Source organism: Scylla paramamosain, chromosome 31 (assembly GCF_035594125.1).
Source record: "Scylla paramamosain isolate STU-SP2022 chromosome 31, ASM3559412v1, whole genome shotgun sequence".
NCBI classification, from domain to species: domain Eukaryota; kingdom Metazoa; phylum Arthropoda; class Malacostraca; order Decapoda; family Portunidae; genus Scylla; species Scylla paramamosain.
In genome coordinates, this window is record NC_087181.1 from 2832108 (window position 1) to 2857673 (window position 25566).

Below are 25566 nucleotides of genomic sequence, written 5' to 3' on the forward strand. Positions count from 1 at the left end.
TATATATTTTCTTATCTGTTTAGTAGTCTACCTATCTATCTGTCTGTCTATATATTTATTTGTCTATTTATTTACTTATCTATATATCTTTTTTTCCTCCTTAACTACCCATGTTTCTCTCTGTTTCTATCTATCTATCCATCCGTCTATCTATCTAGCTATATCTCTATATATCTCTTTATCTACGTATCGCTCCATCTCCAGTTTATTTATTTTTTTATTTGTATTTATGTTGTTATTTATTGATGAATTTTCTTTTTGAAATAATTTAAGATAAGGAAAGTAAGATTTGTTGCGATCATATGCATTAATTGTCACTTTGTTTTTTTTTTTCCAGGATTAATACTAAAATTTCCCTTGATTTTTGTCTTTCATTATATTCCTTAATCTGATTAATGTATTAAATTATATAGTTTCCTAATTCTTTTTTTTTCTTTCATTTGTATGGTTCAATTCTCACTTTCCTACACCATCTATATATCTGCACAATTCCGATAGTTTTTTTTTTTTTCATTTTTTCACCTTTTCTTATATTCATTTGCTGTTATCGTGAAAAAAAAAAAAAAAGAGATAAAGTAAATATATTATTCGATAACATCTCGCGTATAAACAGAGGACATAATGAATGGCTCTATAAATCTTACGAAGCTAAATTGTCTTGTTGTTGCATTTCCATATATATGTTGTTGTTGTTTTTTTCATTATTATTTATCATTATTATTGTGAAAATTATACCTAAGATTTTAATTGGACAATTTATTCATTTCTTGTAATTTATTGCGCTCTAAATTGTTTTTATTGCATTTTTTCTATTTTTTATGGATCATCATCATCATCATCATTATCATCATCATCACCACCGCCGCCACCATTACTATCATCATCACCATCACCACTACCACCATCGCCATCATCATCATCGCCATCACCACCGTCATCATTATCGCTAAAAACAAGACAATAACGGTATTATATTCTTTGACAACAGATCCGCCCTCATTAATATGCTATTATGATGTGTTATTTATATGCAAATGCCTTAGAATAGAAGTCAGCTTTGCATCCAGCTCTCCTTCACTCCTCCACGCCTTCACTCCTACACTACACGTACACTACACTTTCACTGCATTTTTTTTTTCTCACTCACATTCCTACACCCCTATAAATACTTCTTTCATCCTGCTTTCCTCCATTACTTCGCTCCTACACGTACACACACTTCGTTCCTTCACTCCTTCATTCCCTCAGTCGTTCACTAGTGCACTTGTTCATTTTTTTTTTCACTCCACTCCTTCTCTCTTTTTTTGCTTATTCTTTCACTATTTCTTTATTTATATCGGTCACTTCCTTCAGTCCTTCACTCTTTCTCTCGTACACTCCTTCAATCCTTCACTTTCATTCACATTCTGACGTCTACACTCCTTCGCTCTTTCACTAACTCGGCCCTTCACTCCTCCACTCCTGAACTCTCTCAATCCACCTCCACTCCTCCACTCAACTCACTCCCCAGTCACTCTTTGAACCAGCATGATTATTTGTATTTTTTTCTCTTCGTTTCTATAACATTTTTCCCTCGGGAGTCAAAAGAGCGGCGTTTTCCTATTCACTGACTGGCCGCCGCTCTCCATTGCACTGGAATTATTGCACTGAAATTATGAGTCTTTTTATTCGTCTTTTTTATTCCTCCGTTCAGTTTATTATTTATTGATTTGTTGGCTTTTTTTTCGCTTATTTTATTTTTGTTCATTTGTTTCCTTGTATTTTTTCCTTTGTTATTTGATTTTGTTCTATTTGTTTATTCGTCAGTTATTTTCTTTATATTTCATTGTGCTTATTTTTTTTCTTCGTTTATTATTTTGTTTCTAACTAAGACTTTTTTCATCGTTTGTTTTCTTTATCGCTATTTCTTGTATATTTTCTTTCCTTCATGATTTTTACTTTCTATTTTTCAATAAGATTGGCAGTATTTTCTTGCTTGTATTTCGTTTTCTTTTTCACTGTGTGTGTGTGTGTGTGTGTGTGTGTGTGTGTGTGTGTGTGTGTGTGTGTGTGTGTGTGTGTGTGTGTGTGTGTGTGTTTATGTTACTTATGTGTTATTGCTGACTTTTTATGAGCGATGTTTTCCTATTTTCGCCTTTATTTTTACTTGACACAAGGCTTTTATTACACACAGAGTTGCACTTCATGTTTTCCCGCCTCGGAAGAGTAAATGTTTTCTCTTTCCTCCTCCATTCATCTAACATATTTTTTTTGGTGTAACATATTATTTTCCCCAGTGAGATGAGGAATAGCTTTCATAACCCCTTAGCTTCTTTTTTGTAATGCTTTATTATCACGTTTGTATTAACGTGTCTTCTTCTTTCATTGTTCTCCACTAGACTATCCCTTTCCACCAAGGGCTGACGGGGCTAAGAGTGTGAATACGTGTGTGTGTTGTGGTGCTGTGTCTGAGCCATCTCGTGTGGGATTGTTGGTTATAGATAGATACAGAAAGACTAATTTAATGTGTATATATATGTTTAAGGTTAACATTTTCTGTTTCCCGATCATTCTGTTTTAATCTATGGGTAATAATGAAAGATTTACTATATATATATATATATATATATATATATATATATATATATATATATATATATATATATATATATATATATATATATATATATTCATTTTTTTACTGTCAGATAAAGAACGTGTTTTATAAGCTTTCCAACCTTATTTTTTCTATTTTTTTTTTATGCATATGCAACTTTATTAATATTTTCATTTTTATTTTTTTCCCTTACAGGTGCAATGTTTTAAATTTTCTGATCCTATTATTATTTTTTCATGTATTATTATTTTTTTCTGGTGTGGCTTTGAGATTCTTTCTTTGTCTCTTTTCATAAAGCATAATCCCACTCTAACAAACTAATTTCTTTATCATGCAAATGTGTGTGTTGTGTCGGCGCTTCACGTGGCTTGGGGTGATAATAGGTAGATATATTTCATACAGGGACTGCCACGTGTAAGCCTGGTCGCTTCTTGCAGCTTCCCTTATTTCTTATGTTCTTATGTTCTTATAATGGTTAGCTGGATGCCCTTCCTCTTCCTCACCTTCATCTTCTGTGGTGTGGCTTTAGTACAATTTTTCTCTCTAACAGACACATTTCTTTATCGTGCAAATTTGTGTGTTGTGTCGATGCTTCACGCGGCATGGGGTGCTAATGGGAAAGTGGCGGCGCTCTCTTCCTCACAGCCACGAAGACCCAAACACACAATTACCAGCAGCTCGGCGATGCGTCATACTGCCACACTAACTGCCCGAATTAGACGTAATTAGTAAGTGTGTGGCGTGTCGGAGGGAGGAGGAGGAGGAGGGGAGGGGATGGGATGGGAGGGGAGAGGAGGGGAGGTAGCTAGGCCTTACCCTTCCCTTCTCTCCTCTACTTCCCTCCTTCTCTCCATCACTCTCTTTGTCCCCTCTTACTCTCACTTATTTTTTTTTCTCTCTCCCTCCCCTATATTTTAGCTCCTCTCTGTGCTACTTCCCTGCCCTTCATCTCCCTGTCTCCTCCCTCCTCCCTCTTCCTCATCTCTCCCTTTCTCTGTTTTCTAACGTTCTTCTCTCTCCTTTCCTTTCCTTCTCCGTCTCTCTCTTCCTCCTCCTCCTCCCTTTTTGTCTCCCTTTGCCTTACCCACTAGTACAGTCTAGAACCCATCTCTCTCTCTCTCTCTCTCTCTCTCTCTCTCTCTCTCTCTCTCTCTCTCTCTCTCTCTCTCTCTCTCTCTCTCTCTCTCTGACACCACTCATAAATGCCTTTCCTTCACTCCTGCACTATCTCTCCTTTCTTTCCTATTCTCCTTTCCTTCTATTCTTCCTTCTCTTACCTTCCCTCTTTACTCTTGTCCTCTTCCTTCTTAACTCACTCCCTTCCCTTCTCTTCCCCGCTGTCCCTTGTGTCTCTTCTCTTTCTTCTCTCTCTCTTCTCTTGGACTGTCAGCCTCCCTCTCTCCCTCTTACCGCTCCCCGTCCCCAACTCTCTCTCTCTCTCTCTCTCTCTCTCTCTCTCTCTCTCTCTCTCTCTCTCTCTCTCTCTCTCTCTCTCTCTCTCTCTCTCTCTCTCTCTCTCTCTCTCTCTCTCTCTCTCTCTCTCTCTCTTCCACGAGCGGCCAGCAACCTTCCCATTAGATCAAGAAAGTTAAGCAACGGTAGTCTGTGGTGAATGTAAGAGTGGGTACGCGTCTCTCTATCTCACTCTCACTCTCACTCACTCTTCCACCCTGTCACTGTCATTCTTTCGCTCCTCGTCGTGTAAAAGTGTGTTGATGGTGGTGTAGATTTTAAGTGGATGGTTTTGATTAGTGTTTCGTTAGATGATTTTTTTAATTTTTTTTTTATTGTGGTTTTGATGTGTCTCTCTCTCTCTCTCTCTCTCTCTCTCTCTCTCTCTCTCTCTCTCTCTCTCTCTCTCTCTCTCTCTCTCTCTCTCTCTCTCTCTCTCTCTCTCTCTGTGCCCCGCTTTACTTTGATTTTACTTCGTTTATATTGTATCGTTGTTTTCACATTTATTTATTTATTTACTTGTTTATTTATTTATTTATTTATTTATTTATTTATTTATTTATTTATTTATTTATTCATGCCTTCACTTCCCTCCCTGTCAGGCTCATGTGCAGTGTGTCCTTGGCTGTGCTTCCCTGACGTAACCTTCCCAGGCCTTTAATAACATTCCTGCCCTGCCCTACATCCTTTTACGCCCCCTAGCTCCCCTCAGCACCCGCCCTCCCTCTCTGCCTTGGTCTTTCAGCTCCTCTCTCTCTCTCTCTCTCTCTCTCTCTCTCTCTCTCTCTCTCTCTCTCTCTCTCTCTCTCTCTCTCTCTCTCTCGGTTCGTCTCGATTTTGGTGTTATTTATTCTTTGTTTTGGTTTCATTAGTTTTTTTTTTTCTTCTCTCGGTTTCTTTATTTCGTGGTTTCTGTTTCTCTGATTTTTTTTTTATTTTTTTTTTCGGTTTTGGGTTCTCTCTTTTCTATATGGTCTGTGGATCTGTTTGTTTTCTCTCTCTCTCTCTCTCTCTCTCTCTCTCTCTCTCTCTCTCTCTCTCTCTCTCTCTCTCTCTCTCTCTCTCTCTCTCTCTCTCTCTCTCTCTCTCTCTCTCTCTCTCTCTCTTCCATCCTTTTCTCAACCCTTTACACGGTCTTCCTCTCCCCTTGTGTCCCTCTCCCCCTCTCCCTCTCTCCCTCACTCTCCCTCCCTTCGTCCCTTTTATTGTCTCCAGTTCACCTTCGTTCACCCTTCCACACCCCTTCTCTCCTCTTATCCTCCCTCCTCCTCTTCTCTTCTTCTCCCTTTCGCGTCTCCCGTCCCCATCTCTCTCTCTCTCTCTCTCTCTCTCTCTCTCTCTCTCTCTCTCTCTCTCTCTCTCTCTCTCTCTCTCTCTCTCTCTCTCTCTCTCTCTCTCTCTCTCTCTCTCTCTCTCTCTCTCTCTCTCTCTCTCTCTCTGTGTGTGTGTGTGTGTGTGTGTGTGTGTGTGTGTAAGTAGGTAGGTGTCTTTCTTTTTCCATATAATTTCAGTGTACTTCTACCTGAATCATTTCTTTCACTCACATTTCACTATATAAAATTACCACTTTTATTTTATTTTTTTCTCTCTTTTACCAAACCAGCGATAATTTGGCATAAACATCGCGAATTACTCACGAACCATCCCCTCTTCTGTCTCTCTTTCTCGCTGGCATTTGAATTTATTTGTGTATCGCCCTTTAAATAAAAACTAAACGAAAAGAAAACGGATCCTCGTGAATATTTTAGGATTAAGATAATAGAGACATTTGATCGGGGCTTCGCTTGCGAGGCTCGGCTATTGATGCTCGTGGCAGAAACTTGATACCTACGACTTGTTATAATTCCTGCCCCGGTAATGACGATGGTGATGATGATGGGAATACGATAATGATAATGGCGGTGACCGTGAACTGTATTGGAGGAGGAGGTGGTGGTGGTGTTGGGGTGGTGGTGGAGGAAGAGGAGGACGGGGAAGAGGATAAAGGAGAAGAGAAGAGAAAGAATTTGAATTGTATTGAGGACAAGGAAGAAGGAAGTGCAAAAAAGTGGAGGAGGAAGAGGAGGAGAAGTGTTGGGGTACAAAAAGGAGGAGAGAAAATAAAGAAAAGGAGGAGGACGAGAAAGAAAAGAATTGCAATAAAGAACAACAACAACAAAACAAGAAGAAGAAGAAGAAGAAGACAAAGGGAAGACCGTGAACTCTATTGGGGACAAGGAAGAAGAAGGAAGTGCAAAAGGAGGAGGAGGAGGAGGGAGGGCGGGAGGAAGACCGTGAACTATATCAAGGAAGGAGGAAAAAGAAAGTGGCAGGGGGAAGAAGAAGGAAGAGGAGTAGTAGAAGGAGGAGGAGGAGGAGGAGGAAGAGGATTATGAACTATATCGAGGAGGGAGGATAAGGAAGAAGGGACACAGGAGGAGGATAAGGAACAAGAAAGTGGAAGAGGAGGAGAAAGAGAAGGAGAGGGAAAGAAGACCTTGAACCATGTTGAGAAAGAGGAAGAAGGAAGAAGAGAGGAGAAGAAGAAGGAGATGCAAGAGGAGGAGGAGAAGAAGAAGACCATGAACTGTATCGGGGAAGAGGAAGAGGGAAGTGGCAAAGGAGGACGAGGAGGAGGAGAAGAAGGAGGAGGAGAAGAAGGAGGAGGAGGAGGAGGAGGAGGAGGAGGAGGAGGAGGAGGAGGAGGAGGAAGATTATAACCATTACCTCTCTCCCCCCACCTCCTTCCTCCCTCCGTCAGGCTGTTTCTCAAAGGTCCATCTTCTTAATAATGCAAGAATCTGCAGCTGACCAAAGGAGGGATGGGAGGGGAGGACAAGGAGAGAGGGAGAGGCAAAGGGAAGGGGAAGGTGGTGGGAGAGGGAATGGTAAGGAAAGGGAAAGGGACAAGGTGGGTAGGGAGGTTAAGAAGAGAGTGGGGGGGATAGGGGAGGAGGAAAATATGGGAGGCTTGGAGAGGCTGGGAAGGAAACAAGTTATAGAGCGATTTCTTAAAACTCTGCCCTGTCTGGTAATCGCTGCAAGCCTTGTGTGTGTGTGTGTGTGTGTGTGTGTGTGTGTGTGTGTGTGTGTGTGTGTGTGTGTGTGTGTGTGTGTGTGTGTGTGTGTGCGTTCTTTTTCTTTATTTTATTTTCTTTACTTTTTTTTTGTTTGACTATTGGTTCTGATTTTCGTTATTGTTCTTGGTTTTCTTGTTCTTATTTTTTTCTACTCTTTCGCCTCCTCTTGTTGTTGTTGTTGTTCTTCTTCTTCTTCTTTTTTTCTTCTTCTTCTTTTTCTTCTTCTTTTCTTATTTTTCTTCTTTTTCTTCTTCTTCTTATCGTTGTTGTTGTTGTTATTATTATTATTATTATTATTATTATTATTATTATTATTATTATTATTATTATTATTATTATTATTATTATTATTATCATTATAATTATTATTATCATCATTATTATTTTACTACTAGTATTACCTTTACCACTACTACTATTACTCCTACCATTTCTTTCTCCTTGTCTTCCTCCTTTCTTTTCGCATTTTTCTTCAGGCATAGTCTAGAACAGTTATCATGGCTTCCCTTTTCCCTTCCGTACATCGACATCACATCCCTTATACTACTTTCTACTACACTTATAACCCCTGCACCCTGCATAACTCTACCTTTGTCCATGTAACCCTGCCAGTGCTTTGATATCCCTGCCAAACTCCTAATACTTTATCACATCACCCATAGCCTTGCCACATTCCTCTACCCATGTCAGTGCCTCAATATCCCTGCCACACTTCTCATACCCCCCTGTCACATCACCGATACCTCTACCAGCGCCTCTGTTACCCTGTCAGTGCCTTCGTATACCTACCACACCTGTCGTACTCCCTGTCACATCGAGCATACCCTAACCACGGCTTATATGCCCTGAAGCAGCCCCTCTACTCCTGCCAGCGCCCCTGTAACCCTGTCAGCGCCCCTTGTACCCCTGCCAACACCCCTGCACATAAACAAGAGCGCATGGCAGTAGGAATGAGTGAAGGACGCAGCTATTCTCTCTGTCATACATTGTTCCTGCAGTTATTCTCTTGTTTTATTTCATGATTCATGGCACGAGTTTGCGAATCAGTCACTGTAACTTATACTACCACAGTGCTGGTATTTACTGCGAGTGGTGCAGGAAGGTGTGGTAGGGAAGGGTAGGATACGGTAGGGTGGGGTCAGAGCAAGGTAGTGTAGGGTAGAGAAAGGCGGGATAGGGTAGGATAGGGTTTGGTATGGCAGGATGGGATAGAGAAAGGTGGTGTATATAGAGGTAAAGGGTGTGGTATGGTAGAATAGGATAGGAAAGGGTTAGTTAAAGCAAGATATGGTAGAGAAGGGTGTGATGGGGTAGGTTAGAGTATGGCAAAGTTGGATAGAGCAAAGTAGCGTAGAATAGAGAAGGATGTGGTATAGTACGATAGGATAGGGGAGGACAGGGCAGGGGAAACAAAGGCAGAGCAAAGCAGGGATGTAGGGTAGAGAAAGGGCAGGGTTGAGCATTGTAGGATAAGATAAAGTAAAGCAGGACAAGACGTTTGCATAATCATTTAGGAAAACCTTACAAGAACCGAACAAATGATCGCTATAAACATTCAAAATACTTCTAATGAGAGTTCCAAGTGTTTACGAAGCCAAGAGTGACAGTGAAGGACATGCTGTTGATTCATATAACGAACATTTTACTTCATGATCACTTAGGCGAACAGTCCCAAAATGTTGCTCTCTCTTCATTTTGTCACTCGTGTGAATAATTCATGGAAATTATGATCTTTACATGATTTACATTACAAAGGAATGCAAAGCTCAGTAAATATTGGCTTGTAGGTATTACAGCTAGTTATTATATATTAGTAGTAGTGGTAGTAGTAGTAGTAGTAGTTGTTGTTGTTGTTGTTGTTGTTGTTGTTGTTGTAGTAATAGTGGTAGTAGTAATAATAGTAGTAGTAGTAGTAGTAGTAGTGGTAGTAGTAGTAGTAGTAGTAGTAGTAGTAGTAGTAGTAGTAGTAGTAGTAATAGTAGTAGTAGTAGCAATAGTAAGTGGAATAAACGAACACAGAAGAAGAAAAAGAGGAGGAGGAGAAGGAGGTAGAGAAATAGGAGGAGAAGAAGGAAGAGGAGAAGTAGAGGAAGAGGCAGAGGACGACCTGTCACACACACACACACACACACACACACACACACACACACACACACACACACACACACACACACACACACACACACACACACACACACACACACACACACACACACACACACACACACACACACACCACCACCACCACCACCACCACCACCACCACCACCACCACCACCACCACAAAAGTGCACGCAACACCAGCATCGCGCGGCACAATTACCATATGAACTAAATAAAGTTGGACGCTGTGTTAAAGTCCTTAGTGTGGAAGGTTCGTGGGGGACGCTGGAGTTTTTTGCGAGGTGTTCCTTAGAGGGAGGCGACGGGGGAGAGACCGGGGGGAGGGAAGAGTTTGAGAAGAGGAGGATGGAGGGAAGAGGTGAGGGAGGGAAGGAAGGGAAGGATGGATGATAACAGTAGTTGAATCTCCCTTCCTTCTCTCTCCCTCTTTCCCTCTCTTTCTCCCTTGGGTCTGGATAATGGGGATCAGGTTAAAAGGGCGCCTCCCAGAAGAACAGGAGGAGGAGCAGGAGGAGGAAGAGGAGGGGTTGCCAGCGTGAAGCTCTCATCCAGGTACATTAAGGGAGGGAGGAGTATTGATTCTCGTTTTTGATCCTCCAGTGTTTGTTGTCTCTTGAAACAAACACCATTCGTTTTATCTCTCGCCCTGTCCAACGCTGTGCAGTGTTTCCTCTTCGTGTCTTTCTTCGCGTTCTGTTATTTAGCGTGTTGTTGGATTTGTGTGTGTGTGTGTGTGTGTGTGTGTGTGTGTGTGTGTGTGTGTGTGTGTGTGTGTGTGTGTGTGTGTGTGTGTCCGTCATCGTATGGTGCTGTTTTTAACTCTGTGTGAATCTATAGTGAGCAAATTCTAAAGGCGGAAGTGACCACACACACACACACACACACACACACACACACACACACACACACACACATAAACACACACACATTAGACATGCGCGTGTGTCCTCGCTGCAACATAACCTCATTTCCGCTCTTAGGAAGGTGTTGTCGCGACGCGGTGGCTCGAGAACACACGTAATTAGAACAAAAATGTGTTGCTGCTGACACCACACACACACACACACACACACACACACACACACACACACACACACACACACACACACACACAGCACGGCATAGCACAGCACAGCACAGCACAGTACAGTCTTACATGGAAATGTACACAGAGGCATACAGAGGAACACACACACACACACACACACACACACACACACACACACACACACACACACACACACACACACACACACACACACACACACACACACACACACACTAGACGTTTACACATGCTCACTCGCACAGGCGATTAAACAAGGATTCAAGTTAAATTAGTACTGAGGAACTTTTCCGCATTTTTTTTTTTTTTCGTATTCCGCGGCCGCCTGACTCGCTTCCCTCCCTCCTCGTCCACCCTCCACTGTCCTCTGCCTCCCTCTCTCCACCTCTCCACTCCCGTCTCTCCCTTCCCAACACGTCATTCTCGACTCGGAGAGAAAGAAAAAATATATATGAATTTGTATTTTTCCATGAAGTTTCAGACAATACCGAGCGAAGTTAAGCGTCGGAGTCAAAGCTTTAAGTAGCTGAAGCCTCAGTGATTTAAATTAAAAGTGTCCCAGATTTGCCTGAAGTCGAGGTGTTGTCGGGCGCCGGCTGAGCGACGCCCGGGCTGGCAGCGGCATGTTTGCTGGTGTCGACGAAAGCATTCTTATTTTTTTTTCAGTAAATGCAAGGGAAAAAATTTGTTTGAATGACCAAGTATTTAATAGGAAGAGAGTAAACATGCCTCCGACAGCCCGGCGCGAGTGGCGGACGTGCCGAGGCTCGCAGGAAGGCGGGGCGTGTGTTTGCCGCTTTTTTAATTAAAGAAGAGAACACGAGGGGTACAGAGGACCATTAGTTTCATGTAATGTTCAGTGTTTTTACTCGGCGCGTATCAAGGCGGCATGGTTGCGTTCAGTGGCGGGGAGCGCGCCTCTCTGATTACCGCCAGCACCCGCGAATAATTGGACCTTGTCATTGTTTTGGCTTTTGTGGAAAACGAAGCAGATTCACAGCGAGATGAAGCGCCATGATCAGAAAATTAACACACGGAGAGAGCACCGGACAAAGGCACGCTGCGGAGAGACAATCGCTAGGGACTGGGAGGTTTGTCTTGAGTGTTGATAACACGCAGGTGGTGATGGTGGTGAGTGATGGTGGTGGTGCCTGTATGGTGAGTCTGGCAGGCGGTAGCAGTTGGCAGGAGGGGTAGCAGAGGGTAGCAAGGGTAGCGAGCCACCAGCAGGAGCCTCACGCCGGGCAGCCTCGCGGGGACATTGATTTTGTTGGCCTCGAACTGGGAACCCGGCGGTCGAAATGGTGGTGACGGTGGTGGTGGTGGTGGTGTTCCCGCTCGCTGTACACCTCTATGAATACATTTTCCCCACGAGTGCGCCTTCCCTACCCCCTATCAGCACCTCTCCCCTCCCCTCCCCCTCCCCCTTTTCCACTCTTCCTCCCCTTTTCCACACTCACCGCCCCGTCCGACCCTTCTCTCCATTTCTTCTCCCCATTTCACTCCTCCCCCTTACTTTTGCCTCCATCACACCCCGCTCCCCTCGCCCCTCCGTTTTTCCTTCTTCCCTCACTGCCTCCCCTCTATCGTTCTCCCCTTTCTTTCCTAACTGCCTCGCTCCTCCCCTCTTCCTTCCTCCCTTCCTCCTCATATCGCTTCCCCACACCTTCCTCTCTCTCTCCCCTCTCTCATCACACCCACCTCTCCCTCAATCCAAATATCTCCCCTTCAGGCGATCCCCTTCTCTATCGCGTCCCCTCTTCCCTCCTTCCCCTCCTCCCTCCTTCCCTCCCCATCATCATCTCCCTTCGTTATTCTCCCCTCAGCTCATTTCTCTTCTCCCCCCTTTTCCTCCCCGTGCTCCTTTTTTTCCTAAATTTTCCCTTCCATCCCTCATCCCCGTGTTCTTTTAGTCTCATTCTTCTCCCAAATATTCTCTTCTCTCTGTTCCTTTTCTTCCGTGTTCCTCCCTCCTTCCCTCCCTCCCTCCCGCCCTGCCGCCCTGATCCCTTCCTCTCTGCCTCTGCTCTGTCCCTCACCTTTTTTAGCCTCCCTTCCTACCTTCCTCTCATCCTCCCTCCATCTCCCTCCGTCTCTCCCGCTTGGGGTACACTAAGCTCTTGAAGCTGAGGCTTATGTACGATGCTGGTGGAGTGGGGCAATCTCTCTCTCTCTCTCTCTCTCTCTCTCTCTCTCTCTCTCTCTCTCTCTCTCTCTCTCTCTCTCTCTCTCTCTCTCTCTCTCTCTCTCTCTCTCTCTCATTTTGTTTAGTTTCCACGTCATTGTTGTTCGGACTTAAACTTTCTCGACGGGTTGCATCTTCAATGTTCAGTGACGTCATCGCCGCGTTTTTTTTTCTCACTGGCGCTACTCGACAACAGCAATAGTGTTAACAACAACTACAACAACAACGACAACAACAGTGGTAACTAAAGCAACCACGATAACAATAATAACAACAGCAGTAGTGGTAACAACAATAACAACAACGACGACTACAACACCACCACCACCACCACCACCACCACCACCACCACCACAACAACAACAACAACAACAACAACAACAACAACAACAACAACAACTACTACTACTACTACTACTACTACTACTACTACTACTACTACTACTACTACTACTACTACTACTCCTCTTGTCACCACTCCCATGTACTACTATTACAAGACCAACAAGAAGAAGAAACAACAAAACACCGCCGCCACCACCACCATCACCACCACCACCACCACCACCACCACCACCACCACCACCGCCTCCTCTCCTCGCCTGCCGGAGTGACCCGCTGGCCTAATGGAGCCTCTCTGCCAACTTCTCCATACAGGAATTTAATAACGCCCCGTAGGCCGTGCCCCCAACGAAGGCCATTAGGCGTGCATGGCTGCGTGACCTGCTCATGGCCCTCCGAGGAGCCCTGCGCCCTTGTCTCCTTATTGGGCCTCATCATCATGTCCTTTCCTCTTCCTCCTCCTCCTTATCCTTCTCCTTCTCCTCCTCCTCCTCCTCCTCCTCCTCCTCCTCCTCCTCCTCCTCCTCTTCCTCTTCCTCTTCCTCTTCCTCTTCCTCCTCCTCCTCCTCCTCCGCCTCCTCTTCCTTGTTCCTTGCTATTATTTTCCCAGTCTTCCCCTCCCTCCCTCCTCATCTTCCTTAGTTGTCTTCTTCACCTCTTCCTCCTCTTCTCCCTCCTTATCTTCCTGCTCTTCCACCTCCTCCTCCCAGCTTATTTAATGTGTTTGATGCTGCTTGGTTTTTAGCATCCTATTTTTTTCGTCGTCTTTTTTCTTCTTCTTCTTCTTCTTCTTCTTCTTCTTCTTCTTCTTATTATTCTTCTTATTATTATTATTATTATTATTATTATTATTATTATTATTATTATTATTATTATCATTATTATTATTATTATTTTATTATTATCATTATTATCATTATTATTATTATTATTATTATTATTATTATTATTATTATCAATGTTGCTATTTTGCTTCCTCGCACAGCTGTTTCTGTTTATTTATTTTATATTTGATATGTTTTCTTTGTGGCTTTCCTTCTTCAATTATTGTTTGTTTGTATTTTGTTCTTCGTGGTGAATTAGTATTCAATTTTTTTCAATGTTTTTTTTTCTTATCATTTTGTTTTCTCTCAATTTGGTTTCGTGTGTTGTACTTTATAAGTTTTTGTTTTGGAAGGAAGCAGAGTGAGTGGAGGCTACAGTGTTCCATGGAGGAAGGGGAGGAGGACAGAGAGGACGTGGGTGTAAGGGAAGGATTACAGACAGGGCGAAAAAAAGGAAGGTGGCAAGACGAGGGAAAGAGAATGACCGGAAAAGAAAGAAAACAAAGGAAATGGTGATGTGGGAATGGGCAACTATTTAGTATCCATTGATGTGAGAGAGAGAGAGAGAGAGAGAGAGAGAGAGAGAGAGAGAGAGAGAGAGAGAGAGAGAGAGAGAGAGAGAGAGAGAGAGAGAGAGAGAGAGATTTTTCTAGATTACCAGGTGTATGAAACGGCACACACACACACACACACACACACACACACACACACACACACACACACACACACACACACACACACACACACACACACACACACACACACACACACACAGGAGGAAGCAGCGAGGCTAGGAACCACGAACCAACCAAACCTCCTCCCTTCTTCCCTCACTGTGAAAATAAACAAGTGATATCACCAGCTATTTTCACTGCCATGACTCCCCCGCCCATTACTTCGTCAGATATCGAGAGCCAGCCTGCGCCTCCACCTCTTGTTTGCCAAAGGGCGCCCCGCGTGCCTTCTGCAGGAGTCATGGGGCTTCTATTAGTGTCTGACCTCATGTGGCTAAAATTATTGACTTAGTTGATATTTAAGACTGGTGTTGATAAGTTAATGACATGTTTATATTTTGACTGAGATGTGTATCGTGCATTAGGTCGCCTGGTGTGGGTAAATTATTTGAGTTTGTTTGTGTATGAGTTGGGTATGAATTGAATGCCTTACTGGTTCGTATTAGTGTGATTTGGCTTAGTGTTTTGTATTATTTTTATTGTTGCAGTCTATCATCTTTTATTATTATCACCACCACCATCACTACCACCAACACCTCCACTCTCGTTTTCTAGTGACAGTAGCGTGTAATAAGCAATGAGAGTACCATGTTGTCAAGCAGAAATATAAGTTTGGTCGGTGCAAAATTCAGCCCCCGAAAAAGTAGTGTGACCGTCTGAAGAAAGTGTGTAACGTAAGGTTTTGTGAGGTAATGAGTTACATGTGTGTATAAAAAGATTAAATACTGCTTCTTTGGATGTTATGGAAGGGTGAATGGCTGTCGAACTGTGTAAGGAGAAATGTTGAGAGAGGAGGGGCTCTTAAAACACTTTCACTGTTATTTAGTAGATTGATATATACATTATTGACCACAAACTTGGCAGAATATATGAAAAAGATATTTTTGTAAAGATAACATGAATGGTCAAAATATAAATTCAAATTACAGTAAAAAGGAATACGAAGCACATTGACACACAGTGAAAATAATAAAAAAGAATAAAATGAAAGAACATGACACTAAAATGAAGTTGAAGAGTAAAATCAAAGATTAAACAACAGATAAGACAAAATCCCTAATTAATTAATCTTTCCTTACTCATTAAACACTCACGAGCATTTCTTCTCGTTCTGCAGTCACCTCTAAACATTACGAGTATACTGGATAGAAATTGCAAAATCTAATCTTTTCCATCCTTTTCTTTCTTGCAGCTGCTTATAAAGATTTCATGCACTGATTCCAGGGCTCTAAACTGTTGCATATCGCAATGAAAGGGTTAAAAGACAGAATTTGTTAGATAACCACTGAGAGTCCAAATTGTGACGGCATGCGTGGATAAGACACGACAAGACACTTAGCTACATTGTTACGTTGTACTTCATTTTGCACTCACGACAAAGCTGGAGGTATGAAAGGTTAACTTGTTCATAGATAAGATATGCACTTCATTCGTTCCTGAGATTTAGTGAGTCATGCAATGAAGAAAATGAAACAGAGAGGCTAACTTATAGATAATTGAGTTATGCACTTTATTCATTCATGGAACTTAGAAGGTAATGCAGGAAGAATAGTAAACAATGAGGAAAGATTGTAAAATAGTATACTGCTTCTCACTTCTGTCGTGTTGTCTGACTTGGTCAAAACTGCTTAAAGTAAAAAGGAAAAGAGTCTTAAATAAATATGTCGTAGTACACTTCATTCATTCATGGAACGCAGTGAAAGTAACGCAGAAAATAGTCAATAGATATGCTCGTAAATGAATAAATTATATGGAAACACATCATTCATTATTGTGACTTAGTGAGTGTAACTAAGAAAAAAAGAAACTTGTAAATAAATAAAGTGTATCAGACACTCCACTCAGTCTAACTCTTTCGTAAGAGGAACGGCAAAAAAAAAAGTTCACAGATTAGTAAACAGTTTCATACATTCCATTCATTCCTGCGTCTTAAAGAGAAGTAACACAAACAACAAAGTAAACAAAGTAAACACATGAATTAATGAACTCTCTCGTAACTCTTCATTCATTCGTTTGACTTGTAAGAGTTTGACACACACAAAAATCGTAAATTCATATACTTGTAAATAAATAACCTGTCTCCAATTTACTTCGTCCATCCTAACTGCAGAATATTAATTGAATTTATGAATAGAAGTGATAGATGTGAATACACGTGATTCATTTTGCAGCTTCCCTTGTGTTCCTGTGTCCGTACGTCACAAGCAGTTTCGCATGAGAGTAACACACTTTTAACTGAAGAATATTAGTTATATGGATAGGGACGCTAGTTGAATACAGGCGTGTATGTTTTATCTTCTACCTCCCTCTATGTTTTAATGTTCGTATGTTTCAAACTACTTTATGTGAAATTTACACAAGGACTGCCATTATAAAGTGTTACTGCACTCTTATTGAAGCACATCAAAACATAATTTTTCTCCTACGTATGCATCGTTTTCTAGATTACCTTATTTTGTACATAACAGAATTATTGGGAGAACAAAACAGTAATGTTATACTTCTGTCTCATATTGTAATTTTGTTCTCCTACATATGCATTATTTCCTAGATTACCTTATTCTTCACGTGGGAGAATTATTGAGAGAAAATAGTGAGCAGTATTGTAATTTTGTCTGCTGCAAGTGCTTCTATGCGAGAGATGCCAATAGTTTTCATATTTTCTGAGTTAAATTTTAGTATGGAGTTCAATACAAGTTTTTTTTTTTTTTTTTAAGCATCGGTAGACCACTTCAAGATAGTGGCCTGTACCACTACCACCACCACCACCACCACCACCACCACCACTAAGGGGAAGGCGACGCTAGCTATTCTCAGCTGAACTGGACATTATTCTGTGAACATAACGGAGTCCGGTTACCCATACGTTAGCCAAATTGCACATTGTCTGATATGTATTACCTTGAACGACTTGGGAATGCCACCTAGCAGTACTCCTCGTGTGTGTGTGTGTGTGTGTGTGTGTGTGTGTGTGTGTGTGTGTGTGTGTGTGTGTGTGTGTGTGTGTGTGTGTGTGTGTGTGTGTGTGTGTGTTTGAGTGTGTGTGTGTGTGTGTGTGTGTGTGTGTGTGTGTGTGTGTGTGTGTGTGTGTGTGTGTGTGTGTGTGTGTGTGTGTGTGTGTGTGTGTGTGTGTATCGACCTGTGTACTTGTAAATAATGCATTACTTCTTGGGAGGGAAGAGTACACACACACACACACACACACACACACACACACACACACACACACACACACACACACACACACACACACACACACACACACACACACACACACACACACACACACACACACACACACACACACACACACACACACACACACACACACACATATTAGATCGATAAATATAATACTACACTAATTAATTTTCACCCTGCACCAAATGACCTACAGAGCCTAACCAAACACCGCCATATTGTGTGCGTGGGCGCGCGTGTGTGTGAGCGTCCATATGAGTGTGTGTGTTAATTCTTTAATCAATCAATTCTTTCTCGCCATTGTGCCAGAGAGAAAGGCTGCGACAAAGACCCGGGCCATTTGTCTTGCATTCTTGCCGTTCCCCGCTAAGCCGCTTCCTCTGTCCTCTGCTTCCTCTGTCCTCTCCTTCATATCGCTGCACACCATCAATTCTCCAGCCTTCAGATGCCACCCCGCGCCACACTTTCCCTCTCATTCCTTCATCTTCCTCATCACACCTCCCCCTTCCCTCCCGCGCACCTCTGACACACACACACACACACACACACTATCTCTCTCTCTCTCTCTCTCTCTCTCTCTCTCTCTCTCTCTCTCTCTCTCTCTCTCTCTCTCTCTCTCTCTCTCTCTCTCTCTCTCTTACTTACTGTATTATTATTATTTTTTTTCTTATGCTGCATTTTTCATTCCTTTAAACTTACCTTTTTGCCTGTCACTATTTATCTGTCCATCCATGTCTGTCTGTCTGTTTGTTTATCTCTTTTTCGAAATTATTATTATTATTATTATTATTATTATTATTATTATTATTATTATTATTATTATTATTGTTATTATTATCAGTATTATTATTATTATTTACTATCGATACATTGCTCAGTTCATTATACGATGCATTAAAGACAGCGAAGGGAATATACTTACATACACAGCGTAGATAAATCAACCTGTTAAATTTTTATCGCCCAGAAAGTAAGGTTGAAAATTCCGCGCCACTTGTACTGAATAAAATAATAGCGCGTCTCTAAATTATTAAGGACGCCTGAATCGATTCCTGCAACTTGAGAGCAGTATAAATCATCCCACGCACGCACGCACACACACACACACACACACACACACACACACACACACACACACACACACACACACACACACACACACACACACACACACACACACACACACACACACACACACACACACACACACACACACACACACACACACACACACACACACACACACATTAATACTCTAACACTCTCTCTCTCTCTCTCTCTCTCTCTCTCTCTCTCTCTCTCTCTCTCTCTCTCTCTCTCTCTCTCTCTCTCTCTCTCTCTCTCTCTCTCTCTCTCTCTCTCTCTCTCTCTCTCTCACACACACACACACACACACACACACACACACACACACACACACACACACACACACACACACACACATAAACAACCTCAAAAATAACAAATATCATATCCATTCATTGCTAGCAGACCCAGTAACTGCACGGCAAAAGGGTCTGCTGCTGCTCATGTACCTAAATAACCTTCCTGTGTATACTTTAAGGCCCCCTAAGCGAGTGGCCCTCCCTCGGGGACTGACTTTATCACCTCCCATGTATTGTTTAAGGCAGGCGGCGCAGGGAAGGGCGGCAGGAAGAGAGGCCGAGTGGCGTGTTTGTAATTAAGAACCCGGAGCCATTCACTTCAAAGAGACTGTTTTATTTATTGCAGATTAAAAGCAAACTAATCAGAAGGACTCGCCGCTAAGACAAAGTTATTCAAGCGTCTCTTGAGTGAGCGGTCGGCGGTGGTGCTGGTGGTGGTGGTGGTGGTGGGCGGCGAGATGGATGCTGTGTGGGCGTGTGGAGGAGAGAGATGCACTCAGACAGGCGGACAGACAGACAGAAGGACGGATAGACTGACAGACAAACAAATAAACAGCAGACACATAACTAGAAAGAGAGAGAGAGAGAGAGAGAGAGAGAGAGAGAGAGAGAAGCACGTGTACACAAATGTCATATAATAATGTTAGTCAATAAAACCAGAAGTATGAAAAAATAATTACGTATATAAGCATTACAAAATCATATTATCACAGTTTTTTTATGACAGGTTACATTCAAGTTACATTGTTTCCTGAGCACATGAAGTATTATCACCATCACAAGCAGAAGATAAATATAAATAAAAGCAAACACAATAAGACATGTCATCATATTCTATTTTACTTATTCGTTTACCTTATTTTTTTATCTTTTTTTATAGCGGGGTTTAACGACTGTCTAAATCACACGAACACTTTGTCAAGCACAGAAAGCATTATTACCATCACAAATAGAAGAAAAAATATACAAACATTAAAAAAAAAGCCCACTAACATACCTTATTCTATTATATTTTACTTGTATATTTTCTTATGGCTTGTTTCACGTCTCTTAATCACACCAAAATCTACCAAACCCACACAAAACATGAAGTAGCATCACCATCACAAGCAGAAGAAAAATGTAAATAAAAGAAACACAATAAGACGTCATCATATTATGTTTCACTTACTCCTTTACCTAATTTTCTTATAGCGGGTTTAACGACTGTCTAAATCACACGAACACTTTAAGCACAGAAGGTATTATCATCATCACCGGCAGAAGAAAAAACTATCATACCAACATGAAAAAAGTAACATCTGATTCTATTCAATTTTACTTATTTATTTATTTATGGCTTGTTTCACCAAAATATATCAGACCCCACACAAAACAAACCAATACGGAAGACCCATTAACACCCACGCGACAGAAACACAACCACACGAACAAATAACTAAACAGAATCTCGCCCGTTAACTCAGATAACAAAGAAACCCTCCCGTAGGTGATACAAGGTGCAATATAATACAATTACTTTAATGAAGAATGCCATTTTATATTTTTTCTCTTATTCCCAGAACGAAACTTAATGTAAACAGTAGCTGGAGGGCGAGCGAGAGAGAAGGTCAAGGGGTGCACGGGAGGAAGGGAGAGAGGAGGATAAGAGGAGGAGGGACGAGGAGGAGGAGGGAGAGATAAGAAGAGAGGGGAGAGGGAGAAGGGAGGAGGAAGACAAGAGGAGAAGAAGACGTGCTAAGAGGGAGAATGAGAATGGAGTGCAGAGAGGACGGAAGTGAGAGAGAGAGAGAGAGAGAGAGAGAGAGAGAGAGAGAGAGGAGAGAGAGAGAGAGAGAGAGAGAGAGAGAGAATAGAAGAGGAGTCATTTTTGATGGATTTGTGGAGACGAGCGTGGAATAATTCATTGTTTCATCCACTTAGTGCTCTCTCTCTCTCTCTCTCCTCTCCCTCTCTCTCTCTCTCTCTCTCTCTCTCTCTCTCTCTCTCTCTCTCTCTCTCCTCTCTCTCTCTCTCTCTCGGTGCCTGTTTGTAGGTTTGTCTGTCTGTGTGTGTGTGTGTGTGTGTGTGTGTGTGTGTGTGTGTGTGTGTGTGTGTGTGTGTGTGTGTGTGTGTGTGTGTGCGCGCGCGCGCGAGGAGAGCCAGGGCAGTGTGGGAGTCGCCATGGACTTGATGAAGGAGCGAGAATGAACGAGGCTGGTCAGGATGCAAGCAGTACGTCTTTCCTTGGCGCTGCTGAAGGGGAGGGGTGCGCCAGGTGGAGGAAGGGATGCGCACCCCCCCCCCTCCTCCTCCTCTTCTCCTCCTCCTGGCCAGCTCTCTGTCTCTCTTGTCTTTCCTCCTTGCTGTAGCTCTCTGTGTTTCTATCTGGAATTTGCGTCCCAAGCCATCTCTCTCTCTCTCTCCTCTCCTCTCTCTCCTCTCTCTCCTCTCTCTCTCTCTCTCTCTCTCTCTCTCTCTCTCTCTCTCTCTCTCTCTCTCCTCTCTCTCTTTCTCTCTCTCTCTCACACACACACACACACACACACACACACACACACACACACACACACACACACACACACACACACAGGGATATACTGTAAATTCAATACCAGGAGAGCAGGCAACAATTATAACACATTTAATGGGGTTTTATCTCAGCGTCTGCGCCTCGGAATATGGAGTACAGAATAGTAAAACCATGAATAGCGAAGCTGGCAGCGGATAAATTGAATGGCGGCCGTGAGTTGAAGATGTAATGCAGTAGAGCGTCCAGCGAGGATAAGCGATTGTGAGAGTGCGGCGCGAGACCCAGCCTGGCACACTCCCAGACTCCCCACACACGTCGTTTCGCTCCGCTGTCCCTCGCTCAAACCTCTCGCTTTTAATCGCGTTGCATCGTTAACTACTAAACTGCCTCGTCAGGTGGAAGGTATCTAGGGTATAGGGCGCAGTTCAGGAGTGCTCTGCGAGGCGGTATGCTAGCGGAGGAGCAAATCGTGGGCGAAAGACTGGGAGTGTGAAGATGCGTCTCGTGGGAGCCTCTGGTGGGAACCTCGCCAGCAACACTCGTCCTCGAGATTAAATATCATTGCCAGTCATGTTACCAGGGATTCGGGAAGGCACGGCACGGTTTGGCTGCAGGACGCATTGTAACTTTAAAGTTCCACAGCGGCAGTTGGGCAAGTTTAAAGTTGAGGCTTTGTGGTGAGAGGTGGCGTTGTGAGGGTGGCGTTGTGAGAGTGAGTGGGTGGCGTGGGTGTCGAGGGAGGGAGGAACGCTCGGCTCAAAAAGCACTCCCACACTCCCACACTCCCACTTCCTCCAAATCTAGCCACGCACCGACTGGGAATATTTATGACATGAACTTATATTTGCGTTAAGTTTGCGAGGTGCTTCAGTCTTCCCCTCGCGAGACGCATCGACTGATTAAAAGCAAGAAGGAAATGATGATGTTAAACTCTCGGAGTAATCATCTTTAATAGGATTAGATCTCAGTATAAAGAAGGATAGCGCAGTGTATCCTCCACTTAAAAAGGATGAATTTGGTGTAGCAGTATGAGCTTGGCTGAGGCTGGTGTGTGTGTGTGTGTGTGTGTGTGTGTGTGTGTGTGTGTGTGTGTGTGTGTGTGTGTGTGTGTGTGTGTGCAAGCTGTTCTCCACACACAACACTGCAGGAGGAGGCCGCGCCAGCTCGCCAGCCTCGGGACATGCTGTCTAGTATTACACTTTTCAGAATTAAACATTTCCCTGATGAAAAATGTTGAAATTAATTGTGAATTTCACTGGCGGCGACAACGTGACTGAACATCAATATGTGCGAGGGAGTTTCATCCGACAAACGCTGCGTCTAATTAAAAGAGAAGCGAGTGTATTGTGCCGCCAGCGACAGTGCGAGGGACGGTGCTCGTCAGTGTGCGCGCCTCTACACCCAAGGAGGTTTATGTGTTGTGTGTAGAGTGTAGACCCCGTTTCCCGTTTTCGTTTCCCCTTCTACTATGCCTTGAACCGCTCTGCCCTGCTCTGCCCTCGACAGCTGACAGCGAGATAAATTTCAACTTAACTTGCTGTCAGCGGGACTCCTCGGAGACCCTCGTCCTTCTCCTGCCCCGAGGCATCCCCCGCGGGCTCCGCCGGGTCATCAGCTCCTCAGCCACCAGCCCCTCACCACCACCACTTTAAGCCTCACTCAAAAATATCAGGCCGGCGACCGTGCGGCGGTGGCAGTGTCGCCGGAGCAATATCCACACACTTTGCCAGGTAATATTTTCAATGACCTCATTATCCATTATGTACCTTCATGCGCATGGGGCTAAAAAGGCTCTTAACCTTATATACCCTGGGAAAAAGCGTGATTACCCCATCCCCCGAGACAGGAGTTTGCTCTTGACAACCTGCATTTTTGAGTCTCCTCCCGGCTGTCTTCCTTGCCTACCCCCGCCACGGCAGTCTCGCCCCTAACCCGCCTGGGCAGTGAGGGGCCACTCACCTATGCAGTGTATGTAATCATTAGGCTCACATTTGTTCTTTTCTTCTTTGCAGATGAACCGCCCGATTCAAGTCAAACCGGCCGACAGCGAGAGCCGAGCAGGTAGGTTGAAGTTGTCTTTGTGGGTGCCAGTGTTTCCCTTGGTGCCGGGAGGTGCCGAGCCTCCCTGGTACGGTGTTACTGGTGGGATCGTCAGAGCCACGCCTGCACTGCATCACCGCTAATATGCAAGACTGATTTACAATATCCGCTCGGGATAAAATTTTCCTGGGTGTGTGAATTCAGAGAAGGGAATACATTTTAGTTTCGCAAGTTTGAAAAGTTTGTCCCACAATGTCTTGTCTTCTTCGAGCAAAAAATAAAAAGTTATGTCAGTTTCACACTCTCTTTCTGAGTGTCACTGAGCTTTTAGCATGCAAAGCGCGGAGTGTTATAGCCTCACATTTGATACTTACCACGCATGTTAGGGGCTGTAGCTTGCAATAATGGGAGAGTGCAACACGTCTAGAAGAGCTGCCTGGCCTGGTACTTGTCCAGCAATGCGACATGATGAAGGAACACTTGTGAATACAAAGAGAACGCTATGGACCACACAGGGATGCAGGAAGAGAACAAGCAGCATCAGGCCTATTGCCCCTTACGATTTTTTTATATTTTTTATAACAGTAATCTGAAGTGGATGAGAGAGACATAGTGTAATAAGTAAACATAGGAGAGGAAAGCGGAAGGAAGTGGAGCTAACGAAACAGATTCATTGATGTCACGCTGTGTGTTACAAATTGTTTTATTTATTTTTTTTTTTTTCACTTTTTTCCTGTACGTGTTTTTTTTTTTTTTTTCCTTGGGATTTTTTTTTTTTTTTTTTTCTTCCATCGTGGAAAGTGTAGGCAGCGGATGCGTGTTATCAGAGGAGGCGACGCTGAGGCGAAGCGCGGCTGTGGTGCTTGGGTGCGTGTGATACATCGTTAGTTAGGCCGCGGTGTCTGGCCCGGGGAGGGAAGGAGGCGCGTGACAGCCTGGGGTCGCGCTCTCTGACACACACACACACACACACACACACACACACACACACACACACACACACACACACACACACACACACACACACACACACACACACACACACACACACACACACACACAGCTGCTTTCTCGTGCAAACACAAAATGCACGAGACAACGCTTGAAAATTCCGTCAAGCACAAACATGAGAACAAAAAATATACACTGGAGTTCAGGCGCACACATCCACCACACACACACACACACACACACACACACACACACACACACACACACACACACACACACACACACACACACACACACACACACACACACACACACACACTTCCTTGAACGTGCAACACAAACTCAGACGGAAAAAATTCTGCATTAAGAAAAAGAAAGAGGCAGAGATAGAGGCTAGACGAAGGACAGCATACACACACACACACACACACACACACACATGCGGGCACATCCAGGAAGAAAAGACTTCACCGGTCCGGCTAACAGCTCTCAAAACAAGAAAAACAAAAACTCGCCGGCAAAACGCACCAAGTTGGAGTCTGCACAAGGCACACAGACACACTTTTAGCACACGGACACAATGAGCAAAGTTCTCTGATAACAAGAAAATAAGAGACGTTTAATTACAAAAGTAAGAAAGGCCGACATGGCAGCCACCCTCACTGCGTTTCCTGACAAGTTGACTCATTCAGGGACTTGGTGAAGCGGCGCCTTGGAACCTCGCCCGCCCTACCTCGGGAACCTCGCTAGGAAACTTTCTCTATTGCTGGAAGAGAAACTTGAGTCACGGACGTACGCGGCTCACGGCTCCGTCTTGCTTCTCGTGACGCTGCTAAAGCCTTTCCTTTCTTCTCTTTGTCTCGTATGTGGCGATTTTACGAGTGCCTCACGAAATAACTTCTGTGTATATTTTATTTACTTATTTTGTATATACATATTTATTTATTTATTTATTTTATTATTTATTTATTTATTTATTTATTTATTTGTTTATTTATCTATTTCTTTATTTATTTTATTTTATATTATTAACATTATTATTTTCTTAGAGGACTTGTAGCGAGAAAGGCAACAGAAGCAGGGAAAAAGAAAGTC